Genomic DNA, 13,585 nt, shown 5'->3' on the forward strand with positions numbered 1-13,585 from the left:
TGATGTCAGTTCTATTCTACTCTTCTTATTGATTCTAAGTTGTTATTTCACGGTATGAAGTCTAAGTGACTTTGAAATTAACTGTACTGTTAATAGTTGGTGCTTTTTTGTTGTGCTTCCACGTTAAACGCATAACGCTACACCAGAGGTATAATTAATTCTCACAGCCGCTGAAAAAAATCATTGCTTTTGTAATAGCCGTATTTAGTTCCGGAAACAACAGAGGGTCATAGGGGCAGAATAATAGTTTTTCACCTTATGTACGCAGGACGTCAGTTGTTGTATTAATGATTTTGTTCCCTTAGTTTCCATCATGACCGAAAGTAGCGCGGTCGAAGTCTCTTGCTGATAACCCTGTAACCCTGCTGCATATTTTCCCTGTTATTCCCCACATCATTTCAGTGAATGACAAGATGATTCCTCATGGAAAGCCACAGCCGTTTTACACCCTTGTCATTGTCCTGTCAGGCCAGGTTCTCCATATCTAATCATTTCGTTAGTTAACAAGAAGACGTGCTCAAACCTTCTTTCCTCATCCTCTCGGTAATATAATCAAAGATTTACATGTTATCCAGAAGGCAACTGATTACGCCCAACACTGAAAGAATTTGAGGTCATTTCCGAATGCTTATTATTCTACATCGATGGGACGAGGGATATTCCACTAACATTCTTCTCGTACGGCAGAAATAGCAAAATCGAGTTTTGGTGCGACAATACTAGAGCCATTGGCGAATGGCCGTATAGCACGCAAGCTCGTTGGGCACCCATTTATCGTAAGAGGAAAGTAAAATAGTAAAGCACTCTGTCAGTATGAACTGAGATGAAAGATACCAAGAGCGTACATCCAAGAGATCCTCTGTGCAATAACCGTTAAAAAACTAACAGTGGTACAGCGGCAAATGTAGCATTTATTTCATGTCACGAAGCGTTACACACCCATTTTAAGCAGACTGAGGCACACATTCCTGCAATATGCCGTTTTCCACCTCTCTTCCTGAATCACATACATAATTTTTCATAGAATTTATCAGGGGAAAAACCTTGAAATATAAGAAATATTGACAGGTATATTTACAGAATCGCTGTTTCGAGAAGGAAAAAAAAAAAAAAACACAGCTGCGGGCGGCTTTGTTCAGATTTCAGCGATAGTTGTGTGTCACAAGTTTGTTCAAAAAAAACAATTACTGCACTTCACTAGAACTAGTATAAAACGAGAATAATCCTAGATTTTGCCTACTACGTTACCTGATCACGCCGCACAGCCTAGAATGTGAATTTCTTCGTTTTGGGAATTTTAGGACGCTTTTGTACGAATAGCCAGCATTTCATATACTACTTTTAATGTGTCTACGATTCTCAACTGGTGTAAATATTTTATATATTCAACACAACACCAGCCATATTGAAATGTTAGTTCCTATTCACAATAACTGAACAGAATGTGCTCTATGAAGGGTTACTAGAATTTTGTAAGACTCTGCACTACAGCTAATATTAGGTAACTGAAGAAATTAATCATCATTATTTTGCAAACAAAGAAGCACCAGTAATTTTATGCAGTACAGTGACAAAAAGATGTGATTAATTCACGATTTTCATTTGATTTAGACAAATGTTTAAAAAAATCTATTTTTACAAACAGAAACAAGGCGCCCTCTCTTTAACAAATAGAAATAGTTGTTGCCAGTCTTTCAAAAGTAGTTTTATACCTGATAGTTTTGCTTTTTTCCTGAACTGTTAACGAATTTGGACATAATGCTGTTGACGAAGTACTTAAACTGCCTATAAGTTTGTATATTCTTCGATTCATACGGAAGTATTTGAGTCGTTTAAATATAACTAAGAAAGGTGTGCAGAAGCATCCGTCCTCATATTTTAGTGTGAATATTTCGCAAGAAGTGTAAGTTTTATAAACTAAATGAAGACAAATAAAAATATATGATGCACCGTAAGATCTGATTTTTGACTTTACAAATGTTTTTAAAGAACGTTCCAAGCCTTAGTCGAGTTTCTTTTTCTGTTGTGCAATTATATTTGTATTTTACTTTGAGGTAAAAGCAGTGCAAGGTTCTAAACATTTGTCAAATGCAAACACTAGTTTTCCTTTAAGATAGTGCACTACCTCGCAAAGTCTCCTGGCAGGTGTAAGTTGAGTAAGGAAACGATATTATAAAATATTCTCTATTAGAACCAAAAATCATTAAATAGTACGATAACAAGCTATTATGCTATGTTATAGAACGAATATTTACAATGATAAGTAATATTACTTCAGAAATAATGTTATTTTCATTTGTCTCTGCCATTTTTAGGGATTTTTCCTGAAAGCACTGCATTTTCCTTCGTACAAACATTTTTCTTCCTTTTCTATCCTGTTGGATAACGACTGTGATTAGTATTGCCACTTCCTTCTCTATCTTTCCGTCCTTCATTAGACCTAACAAAGTTATTAATTATGTATTTATTGTGTAAAATATGTTTACTAATTTCTCTTGCTCTGTACTTCTGTCACTATATATTTAGTACAATGATGGTTGTGCATTATAACTGAACACTGTCTGTATAGCTTGGAAGGTATATTTTATCTGTGAACAGGCTGACGAATGGTAAATTATAATATTAGCATCATGAGGGATCTGGTTAATGGGAGTTCAGATTTAAGATTAATTAGCAGTCATTTCAGTATAAAATGACTGCTTTATTACTTAAACATTAAAACGGATAGATCATTGGTAGGGATGTAATATATTTAAGAATCAACAATGTAAAATCACAACTTCATTTCATTCCTCACATCAGCACAAAGTTAATGCAAATGATACTGAAACTGCAAAGGTCATATTTTTATTTATAACTGTAGTATCAAAGAAGCCTACTGATTGTCTTATTAGTTGTTTATTTAACTGTTTTTAATGTGTTATTTATTTCAGAATATACAACTCTGGTGACTCTCATTCAGAGTGTGAGTGCTTAAATTCAGGAAGCTCTAATATATACATATACATATTACACAACTGTATGCTACAAGATATACTTCAATGGTCAATAGCTGTATTAAATTAATGGTCACTTGCAGTTGGTAACTATTTTCATCTGCATTTAAAAAGCATATCATTTAAGGGCAAAATTTCATCTCTTTTTCATAAAATTGAAAGGTATACTTGTTTTCCCTTAAACACACCACTCACTGCTTGGAAACAGAATTCCTATAGTAGCATAATTTGTATATTTGTGAAATTATGGTCAGCCCTTACTGTAATTTTTTTAGATGCAATAATTGTTTTAGTTACACTATTATAAATCAGAAATACAACCAAAAGCTACAGTGGTACTATTATCTTCAATAGAGTCAATTATAATCAAGTATCTAAAATGTCAAGATTTGACAAAGACTGATTTGAGGTAATCCAACATATTACACAACTAATCAGTATTCATTTGCAACACCATTAACCATCATATTGTTATGTACTCGTACATTTGTTGAAATTATTGTTGTATATTGTTTTACTTTCTTTTTGTATAAACTGATTTCAGTTGAAAATATACATTATTTAAGCAGCAGTTTGTAAATTATTTGTCTGAAGTCTGTTGCATTAAATATTACATATATTGACCATATGAATGATTTGCTTGGTTTTATTCTTCAATGACTTTCCTTTCTTACTAATTTTTCTACATTTTCTTTGTAGTTGGATGTGTATCCTAATCTTTCCTGAATTTCAGTAGAAGGTGATTGTAGAATACTGCAGCAAACGTGGTATTCACTAACAATTTTCAGGTTTTTTTAAGGATGAATTTTTTCTTGTGTATACTGTTTTGCTTGCAAATGTGTGGTATGGGCAAAAGCAGATAGTGATAAATAAGTATTTTACTGCTCAGTGAGACCATAAGCCATCAAGATTAGATGATTGTAATGCTCCATGGCACAAGGTGATATTGGGGACTGTATTTCACTAAACTTGTCAGACTGGATGTAACACCTCATTCAGATGAAATCTGAGATGTAGGTCTAGGCTAACTGGATTTCTGTGTACTGCAGTTAAACAAAATTAGTCATTAATCTCTCAAAATTCTGATGACTAGTTCAAAAAACCCCATTTAGGAATAATGTACATGAAATTAATTATTAATGAAGAAAATAATATTACATGAGACAATGGCAAAGAAGTTTCTTGGATCTAAGATATTAGAGTTTCTGTGAGCAGCTATCAGTAAGAAAAATATCCCATAAACTATGTCATGCCACAGAAGTGTAAGTAGTTGATCTCTGTGTAATGACATCATATTTGATAATTACAAGTAAATCACTAATCTTGTGCGTCATTTTTTCAGATACATAACACTATAGTGTATATGAGTGTAGTGATTTTATGCCAAAAGAGATACTTGATAGTGTTAGTAGGAATGAAAAATGAAATGGAAGGAAAGTTGATGATAAGGCTGTGCGATGATAAATTGCTTGCTCCTGTTAAATGGAGTCATATTAGTCGGAAACTTTACCTTTCAACATAATAGATGAATTCATGGTAATATGATCTGGCTGGCAACCTATACACAGTATTTTTTACTGTTGAAGCGCCGAGCATAGTCGGGCTGAGTGTTGTCAGATTTTTGGGTGAAACGCTCGCCTTTTCCACTGTTATAATGGTGCATACACACATCAAGCTCTCTACCCTTTCTGTGTAAAATACTGCCCACAGGATAAATGCTGTACAAATATTGGTGTATGATCTGATTATTAGGAAGTATAAGTTATTACCTATTAAATATAAAAATGAAAATTTCTTACCCATCCTGGGTTACAGACAAATAACTCTGGTTGGAGCACCACTGTTTCATTTTAGTTTTTCAGAGGGTACACGATACATGCAATTGAAACCAGAAGTCGGTTGCCATAACAATACAAAGCTCCTGCACAAGTAGAACACAATATTCCCGTTTTTTCTTATACTTACATGGCTAATGAATAATCTGCATATTTTCAGCAAACAAAAAGCTAAATACCTCTGCATCAAGAATATTTGGGTGGTGCATTTGGTACACAATATGAGTACAGATGGAACAAGGTACACCCTGTAAGTTCAGAAGAATGGAAAGGAGGAAGGAGGTTAATGTCCTCTCAACAAGATTATTATGAAATACAAAAACAGATGTACCCCATTTACAAATTATGGAGTAATCTTCTTAAATGATTCAAGGAAGCAATTGTATGATTAAATAATGATAACCAAAGGGGAAATTGTCCCATTCCTACCAAATATGATGAAATAACTTCATAAACACTCCACCTCACACGATTATCTGATCCTACAAGAGAACAGAATTATTTTAAAAATTGTATGTTGAATGTATTGAAACCTAGTAAATGTGTACAGTGACACTACACAATTAAAACATAAACCATAAATGTGCAGGTTGGTATAGTGATAAGACATTTCGTTCTTATTTGCGTGAATGGAGGTTCGAATCCCTGTCCAGCCACACATATTTGGGTTCTTCATGATTTCTCTAAACTGGGTAAGGGTAATGTTGAGAAGATATCTTTGAAAGAGCCCAGCCAATTTGCTTCCACAACTTCCCTACAGTCTAGGTTTGTGTGCAGTCTCCAATGACCACATCATCGACGAGACATCAATACAATAATTTTCCTATGTAACTTATACAAGTTCGCGATGCATTAGAAAATTCCCAGGTAGATGTAACACTGTAAACACTTTATTTTAAGAAGCATAAAGGAAGTGATTCACTGCTAAAGTTCACAGATGCAGCAAGAGGCAAGATGTACAAAGCACAAAGAATTGATCTTCTTGATCGATACCTCATACTGAAAAATTCTCTCTTTAACTCTGTTAAAAAACACCAAATTTTAGAACTAAATATGACTGGTGTGACCTCAGTCATTGCTGAGGTAAACAGTAAAAGTCGAAGTCCACACGGCCCCTATGAGAACAGCTGTGCTTAAACACAATCGAAAAAGTCAATAAGTACCGCTGGATGCTAAGTCTTGACGCCCAGGATCCTTGGAGGCCAATGTTTGGAAGGCTGAAGCTCGTTGCTGACAGCTGATGACTAGCTGTGGCTGCAGAGGTGCGATGTTCAGGGTGTTATGGCAGCTAGCTAGAACTGTGTGTCCGCTGGGATACTGTGATGAATAGATCCTCATTTTGTTCAGTGAACTGAATTGACTGCATAGAGGCCAGACGTATTCCTAAATACCTACCTGGTGGAAGGGCGCCTGCCCGTTGGACATATGATTCACAGATGCGAAGTAGTCCTGCGTTGCAGCGTTGTTGATGGCAGTTATCACTACAGTGGCAGTGAGGCTGGTGCCTCACATGATGTGGTGGCTGCAGAAGGTGCCCTCAACAACAAACCAGTATGTTAAGGTTGTCTGGGATATCTGTTTTCGATCTTCATGAAATAGTGTCATCAGTGGATTAGAGCTTCAGCAACCTGCCGGACACACCTGTGTTCGTGGTAGCTGTCATTGCAGGCGAAAGCCTGAGGATACAGCATTTACTGCCTTTGTCTTTTTCGAGACCACTGCTACATCTAAAAAAAAAATTTTTTTTTATCTCAGAGCACATTTCATACACTGAAGTGACGAAAGTCACGGGATTCCTCCTAATATCGTGTCAGATCTATTTTTCCCAGGCGTAGTGCAGCAAGTCGATGTGGCATGGACTCCACAGTTTGTTGGAAGTTCCATGAAGAAATACTGAGCCATGCTGCCTCCATAGCCGTCCATAACTGCGAAAGTGTTGCTGGTGCAGGATTATGTGCGTGAACTGACCTCTCAATTATGCCCTCTAAATGTTCAATGGGATTCGTGTTGGGAGATCTGGGTGGCCAAATCATCGCTCGAATTATCCAGAATGTTCTTCAAACCAATTGCGAACAATTGTGGCCTGGTGACATGGTACATGATCCATAAAATTCCATTGTTATTTTTGAACACGAATCCATGAATGGCTGCAAATGGTCTCCAAGCAGCCGAATACAACTATTTCCAGTCAATGATCGGTCCATTTAGACCAGACGACCCAGTCAATTACACGCAAGCACATCCCACACCGTTATGGAGCCATCACCAGCTTGCACAGTGCCTTGTTGACAACAGGGTCCATGGCTTCCTGGGGTCTGCACCATACTCGAACCCTAACATCATCCCTTATCAACTGAAATCAGGGCTCATCTGACCAGGCCACTGTGTTTCAGTCGTCTAGGGTCCAACCGATGTGTTCAGGAGCCCGTGAGAGGTGCTGCAGGCGATGTCGTGCTGTTAGCAAAAGGCACTCACATCGGTCATTAGGCGCCATAGTCCATTGACGCCAAATTTCGCGGCACTGTCCTGGCGGATACGTTCGTTGTACACTTCACATTGATTTCTGTGGTTATTGCACACAGTGCTGCTTGTCTGTTAGCACTGACAACTCTATGCAAATGCCGCTGCTCTCGGTTATTAAGTGAAGGCGCAGATTTAATTGTTGAATTTTCTGGAACTTACGGCTTTGAAAATTTAATGGCGTTCGACAAGGCAGTTTCAAACCCGATCTCGTAGATATGTAGATACAATACAACAACAGTGTATTGACTCGAGTAGTAAATCGAGTTACACTCCATTTTCTCTCATGTTTCTGGCATCGAGTACACCTTCTTACAGTCTTGTCGGAAAGATTATGGTGTTAACCAGTAACATCAACAATTCCGAAATCTGAACATCTGACTTCTTAGAGTGTGAATGATAATCTTACTTCCGTTCTGTTATTTTCAATGTAAGTACATCGGACAAAAATTACTCACTCAGAGCACATATCGCTAAAACTACCGGTATTTAACAAGGCGTCTAAGCTTGATAATGCCCTCAGTTCGGCGAAGAGGAGAGTATGCCATAACCAACTGCTTGGGTGCAGCATTGAGTAGAACCTCATTTGGCTCGAAGAACTGACTGCATGGAGCCTGGGCGCTGTACTAATTACCCACCTGGTGGAAGGATATCCGTATACTTTAGGATTACATGATGCAGAGTTACCAGATAACGGTGATGATGATTGCTACGTTTCACCTGTTGTTCTAAATGGCCCAAAACATTTGCTAAAAGATTAACTTCGGGTGATTTAGCGTGCCAGTCGAAGTACAATAACGACATGGTGTCGCACTGCTCGCCGTACAAAGAATGTACTGGAGCAGCCACGTAAACACGGCTGTTGACATATAGGAAGCCTGGGGTGTTCACAACACACTCATGATGAAAACGAAATATCGATACTTAGTCACCGAGAATGTTGGAACAAATACATTGACTCATGTTCACGGTAGCCTGAATGAGTGGGTCAAAATCATGGTACGAAAACACTTCCAAAAATCGCAAAATCATAGGGCCACCGGTGAAGTCAGTGCCTTGCATCATCTGAAAAGAGGCCAAATCACGCTCCGTCGGTCCACACTACAGACCTCGAGTCGGCCGAAGAGTAGTTTGTGCTTTGTTTGTCCTAGTGAAAACGTTCATCCTTACGTGGCGCTATGACAAAACGGCTTCTTGAAAGCTCCTAGCTATAAATGTGCATTTCATGCAGTTATCGTAACAGTGTCCACAGGGTTATCACGGAAACTAGTTGAGATGGTCCTGCTGTCACTGACATCATTAGTTTGTATTTGGTTTGAAGGAGAATCACTGTCAAGGAATGACAACCATTTCCAGTCCCTGTCGGTTAGGACATTTTTATGATCGCTCTTCTTACTCTGTGTTTGATGGCTACAAGTGGTACAGCATTCCTTGTGAACATGTTGAACTTTCGCCGCTGATACAACAAATAGAACAACCTCTTTCACGTTTATGGTCCAGAGCACGTCCAAGCAATATAGCTCGTTTCAGTTATTCTGTCACAACTTCACGGCTACCAGTCTTATTGTACTGATTCCAAGTAATCGACTGGCACAAATACACTATTTCACTTCCATGGCTTTCAAGTATGTCCACGGCGAATGTTTACTTAACAGCCTAGTACCAGTTGTAAACCACATCCACAGCACTTCAAAGCGAGCAGTGTGCTGTCTTAAAGGGATGACTAACATTTTGTACGGTGAGCTTATCTGTTTACACCTTTGAAATTTATCATCACCCGTAGGGTCCACTACAAATCGTCCGTTGACTTTCTAGAGAGACATTCCGGAGAGATATTCGCCGCTACATTTCCGATTTCTGTATTTATTTTCAGATATCAATTCACATCACATTGACTACAATTTCAAAACTAAATAAACTGTTCCACGGCTTCTCCTTGGCGTCGATGGAAAATTCCATACACGTCACTGAAGCACTCAGAAATTTATATTTGTTGAAGACATGAGTAAGTGGCGCACCACTGTGGTCGCAATTTCAGGTAAGTAATCGTTTTATCTTCATTATTATAGATGCCTGAAAAAAACATGAAACTAAACGTTCAACAAACACCACCTATCTAAAATTAATAGATATCCATTACCTCCGGCAGTAGCATACATTATAATGAGGAGATGATCTACTTGTTTAGAGATTATCTACAGGTAAAATGTTATAACATACTATTTTCAGTACAACTCTTAAAGTTTACTATTTATACTGTACACGTAGTAAACGAATATACGAAATCGAAATACAGTGACACAAAAAATAAATAAATAAATCAGAAAACTAAGAAGGTTAGTAGGCGTGTTCCTACATCTACAAAACAGAATAATGTCTTTTCAGATTCCAGGCCAGTAGCATAAGATGGCGCTAGTACTACCACTATGAGGATGCAAATCAGGTTTGCATTAAATACAAGCTGCAATGGTCGAGAGCGGTAGTTATCTTTGATATTGAATGTGGTGAGTTAATGTCAGTCAAGAATGTTTTAAAGCGATAAAGACGCCTTTATCAACACCTCACTAAGGTGTGTAACAGGACTGAGAGAAGCTGGGTGTTCCTTCTGTGATACTACAGAAAGACTTGGCGGGATGTATATGACTGCTGGGAGCGGGGATCGCGAGAATGTATGGTCGCAAGAAGACCGGGCTCCGGACGACCACGTGGCACTACCTAGAGAGTGCGTATGGCTCTGGCTCATCTGCATCTATAGCATTAATCTAAGTAGCAGTTGGCACGACAGTGACACAGCGAACTGTTACAGGTCTGTTACTCCAAAGAGAGCTCCGAGACAGACGCCCTGAAGTGTGCACATCACTGACCCCAAACCACTGCCAACTGCGACTTCAGCGGTGTCAAGGGAGAGCGTATTCGAGGGCAGGATAGAGATTTGTTGCGTTTTCTGACGAAAGCTGGTCCTGCCTACGTGCCAGTGATGTCCTTGTGTTGCTCCGTGCGGTTTTGGGCGCCTTGCCACGGTTCGCGCGGCTCCCCCTGTCGGAGGTTCGAGACCTCCCTGGGGCATGGGAGTGTGTGTTGTCCTTAACGTAAGTTAGATTAAGTAGTGAGTAGGCCTATGGACCGATGACCTCAGCAGTTTGGTCCCATAGAACTTACACATTTTTTGGGGCTTGTTTTGGTTAGAAGGAGGTCAGGTGAGGGCCTGCAAAAACAAACCTATCTGCGGCCTAAACACACTGGAGTTATGGTATGGGATGTGATTTCGTATGACAGCAGGAGCACTCTCGCGGTTATAGCACTCTCGCGCTTATCCCAAGCATCCAGACTGCAAATTTGCACGCAAATCTGGTGATTCGATCTGTTGTGGTACTATTTCAGCGGGTGTTTTCTAACAGGATAACGCTCGCCCACATACCGCTGTTATAGCCCAACATGCTTTACAGACTGTCCACATGGTACCTTGGCCTGCTCGATCACAAGATGATTTGTCTCTAATCGAGCACATCGTCGGACGACAACTCTAGCGTCATCCACAAGCAGTATTAGTCGTCTCTGTATTGAGCGAACAAGTGCAACAGACATGGAACACCATCCCACAAACTGACATCCGGCTCCTGTACAACCCAATACATTCACGTTTGAATGTTTGCATTCAACATTCTGGTGGTTACACTGGCTATTAATGTACCATCAGTTCACATTTTCAATGGCTGGCCCACCAATCCTCACATTGGTAATTTTGATGTGAAGCTATGTATCATTCGCCATTGAATACTGCTACACGTAGATATCATTTGCTTAGAAATTATAAATAATGATATGTAAATTCTTACCCTAAATACTATCCCATAAGCTCTGGAAACGTACATAAAGGCAAGTCCACTTTCACATTCTGCTTGCTTCTGTCAGCAGCAAATCGTTGCAATGGAGCAAAGTTAGATTTTAGTACTGCAACTTTTTGTTGTCATGGCTGCATAGCTACAAAAACACATCACAATAGTAAATTAATTATTTTCCACATCTAAGAAACCGAAAAATTCTGAAATATCTGTAAAATGTGGAGGCAGTGCAAAGAATTGCGGTGTTTTACATTGAGTGTGAAACATCTGGTAGAGGTTAATGTATTAAAAAACGCTGTGAGACTCAAATCAAGTAATGTGATGTCAGAACATTGTAAAATAAAGTATGAGTTAATTTGCACATATACACATATTCTCCAAATTAGTGCCCAAAATTCTCAGACATATACCCCAGCTTACATTTGGGAACGTAGGCCCAATAATTCGATGTCGTTGAACTAACGTAATAACATTTGAAAAAAAAAAAAAAAAAATTGGCTGAAAAAAATTCGGGGCTAAACATGCAAATACACAGACTTCCCATTATTCATGTAAGTCACAACACAATGTTTCAGCATTTAAATTGTTCTGAAGCACCACTTTAAGAGGGAGATAGCTAATTCATCGTGTTAATCGCTAGGAAAAATATATATGTCGCCATTGATTGAAAGTAACTGCTGTTATTGCAACTGACACATATCTACAGGAAAATGAGTAGAATAACAGCATTTTTCAATCACATAAGGCCTCTAAGGCCTTTACAGATGGTATTTTCTATATTATTTTACACATATGAGTGGTCACAATATTCTAAAATGCGTCGCAAAATGCTAAGTTACGTTTCAGCAGTTATTAAATACGTAAAGTGTGTACTAAATCCTAGCAGCAGTATTTCGCGAAAGTACACATCACGAAAATCAAGTACACACCCCAAACACACGTGTAGTATTACGAAGGGAGAAAATAAGGTGCTTTTTCACGAAACATCGCTTAAATTGTACTGTATATAATCAAGAGAGAAAGACGAGCAAAGACAGTAGCAGTGAGAGATGTGACATTTCCAAGAGAGTCGATGTCACTGGCAATAGACATCAAAGTGATGTTATTCTCTATAACATAACAGATATGTAGATGTGTTCTAAAACTTAGTCGGTCACAACCGAAAATGACTTTAGAGATTCTGCCAATCTGTGCTGCTGCTACAGCCGAAATGTACGTCTAATATTGAGTGCCCAGTCACACCGTTCATGTTCGGACTTTTCAATTACAAGTTACGGTACCCCATTACTGCAGTGCGACAGCACGACAGTGCCGGTTGGTAGAGACTAAGATATCAGTGTCATAATAAACGGAAAACAGAAACAAAGCAATGCGGTTACATCAGCGCTACGGCGGGGAATTGCTAATAATTGTCGAAATGCTGTTATTCTACTCAGTTCCCCGTAAGTATGCGTCAGTTATAATAATAGCAGTTACTTTCAATCAATGGCGACATATATATATATTTGCTAATGATTAATATGCTGTATTTAGCTTTCTCCCTCTTAAAGTGGTGCTTCAGAACAATTTAAATGCTGAAATATTATGTTGCGAATAATAGGCAGTCTGTCTATTTACCTGCTTAGCGTCAAATTTTTTTAGCTAATTTGTATTTTTGTTGTTGTTGCAAGTGTGATCAGGTTAGTTGACCGACATGAATTATTGGGCCTATATTCTCAGATGTCAGCTGTTATTAGTTTTGGGGTACATATTTCAGAATTTTGGGCACTAATTTGGAGAATAGATGTATATGTGCTAATTGCTTTTTACTTTCACCGACTGCTTTTGGGAATGGTTTTAACCCGCGACCTGTCTGCTTGAGGAAAAAGGAACTGATGGCCCTGTAGTTTGGTCCCTTTACTCTCCAATTCAACCAGTCAACTAATTTGGAGAATAATTGTATAGCACAAATTAACTCATACTTTATTTTACAATGTAGCCGTATTTTTCGGTATATTACGTGATTTGAGCCTCACTAATTTTTAATATACTAACCTCAACCAGGCCTTGCACTCTCAGTGTAAAATATTGCTGTTCTTTGCACAGCCCAAAATTTTTTTCAGACTTTCAGAATTTTTCAATTTATTGCATGTGGAAAATAATTAATTTACGATTCTGACGTGTTTTTATGAACGTGTAGCCATTTATTGGTGGCAGTAACAAGTTGCGGTACGAAAATCGAACTTTGATCGTTTTTACAGTGCAGTTATCTGCTGTAAGCACTCGTTTGCTCCACTGCAACGATTTGCTGGTGACAGAAGCAAGCAGAATGTGAAAGTGGCCTTACCTTTATCTATGTTTCCAGAGCTTGTGGGATAGTATTTCGGATAAAACACACCTTTTCAACAAATAA

This window comes from Schistocerca cancellata, chromosome 2 (assembly GCF_023864275.1).
Source record: "Schistocerca cancellata isolate TAMUIC-IGC-003103 chromosome 2, iqSchCanc2.1, whole genome shotgun sequence".
Taxonomy (NCBI): Eukaryota; Metazoa; Arthropoda; class Insecta; order Orthoptera; family Acrididae; genus Schistocerca; species Schistocerca cancellata.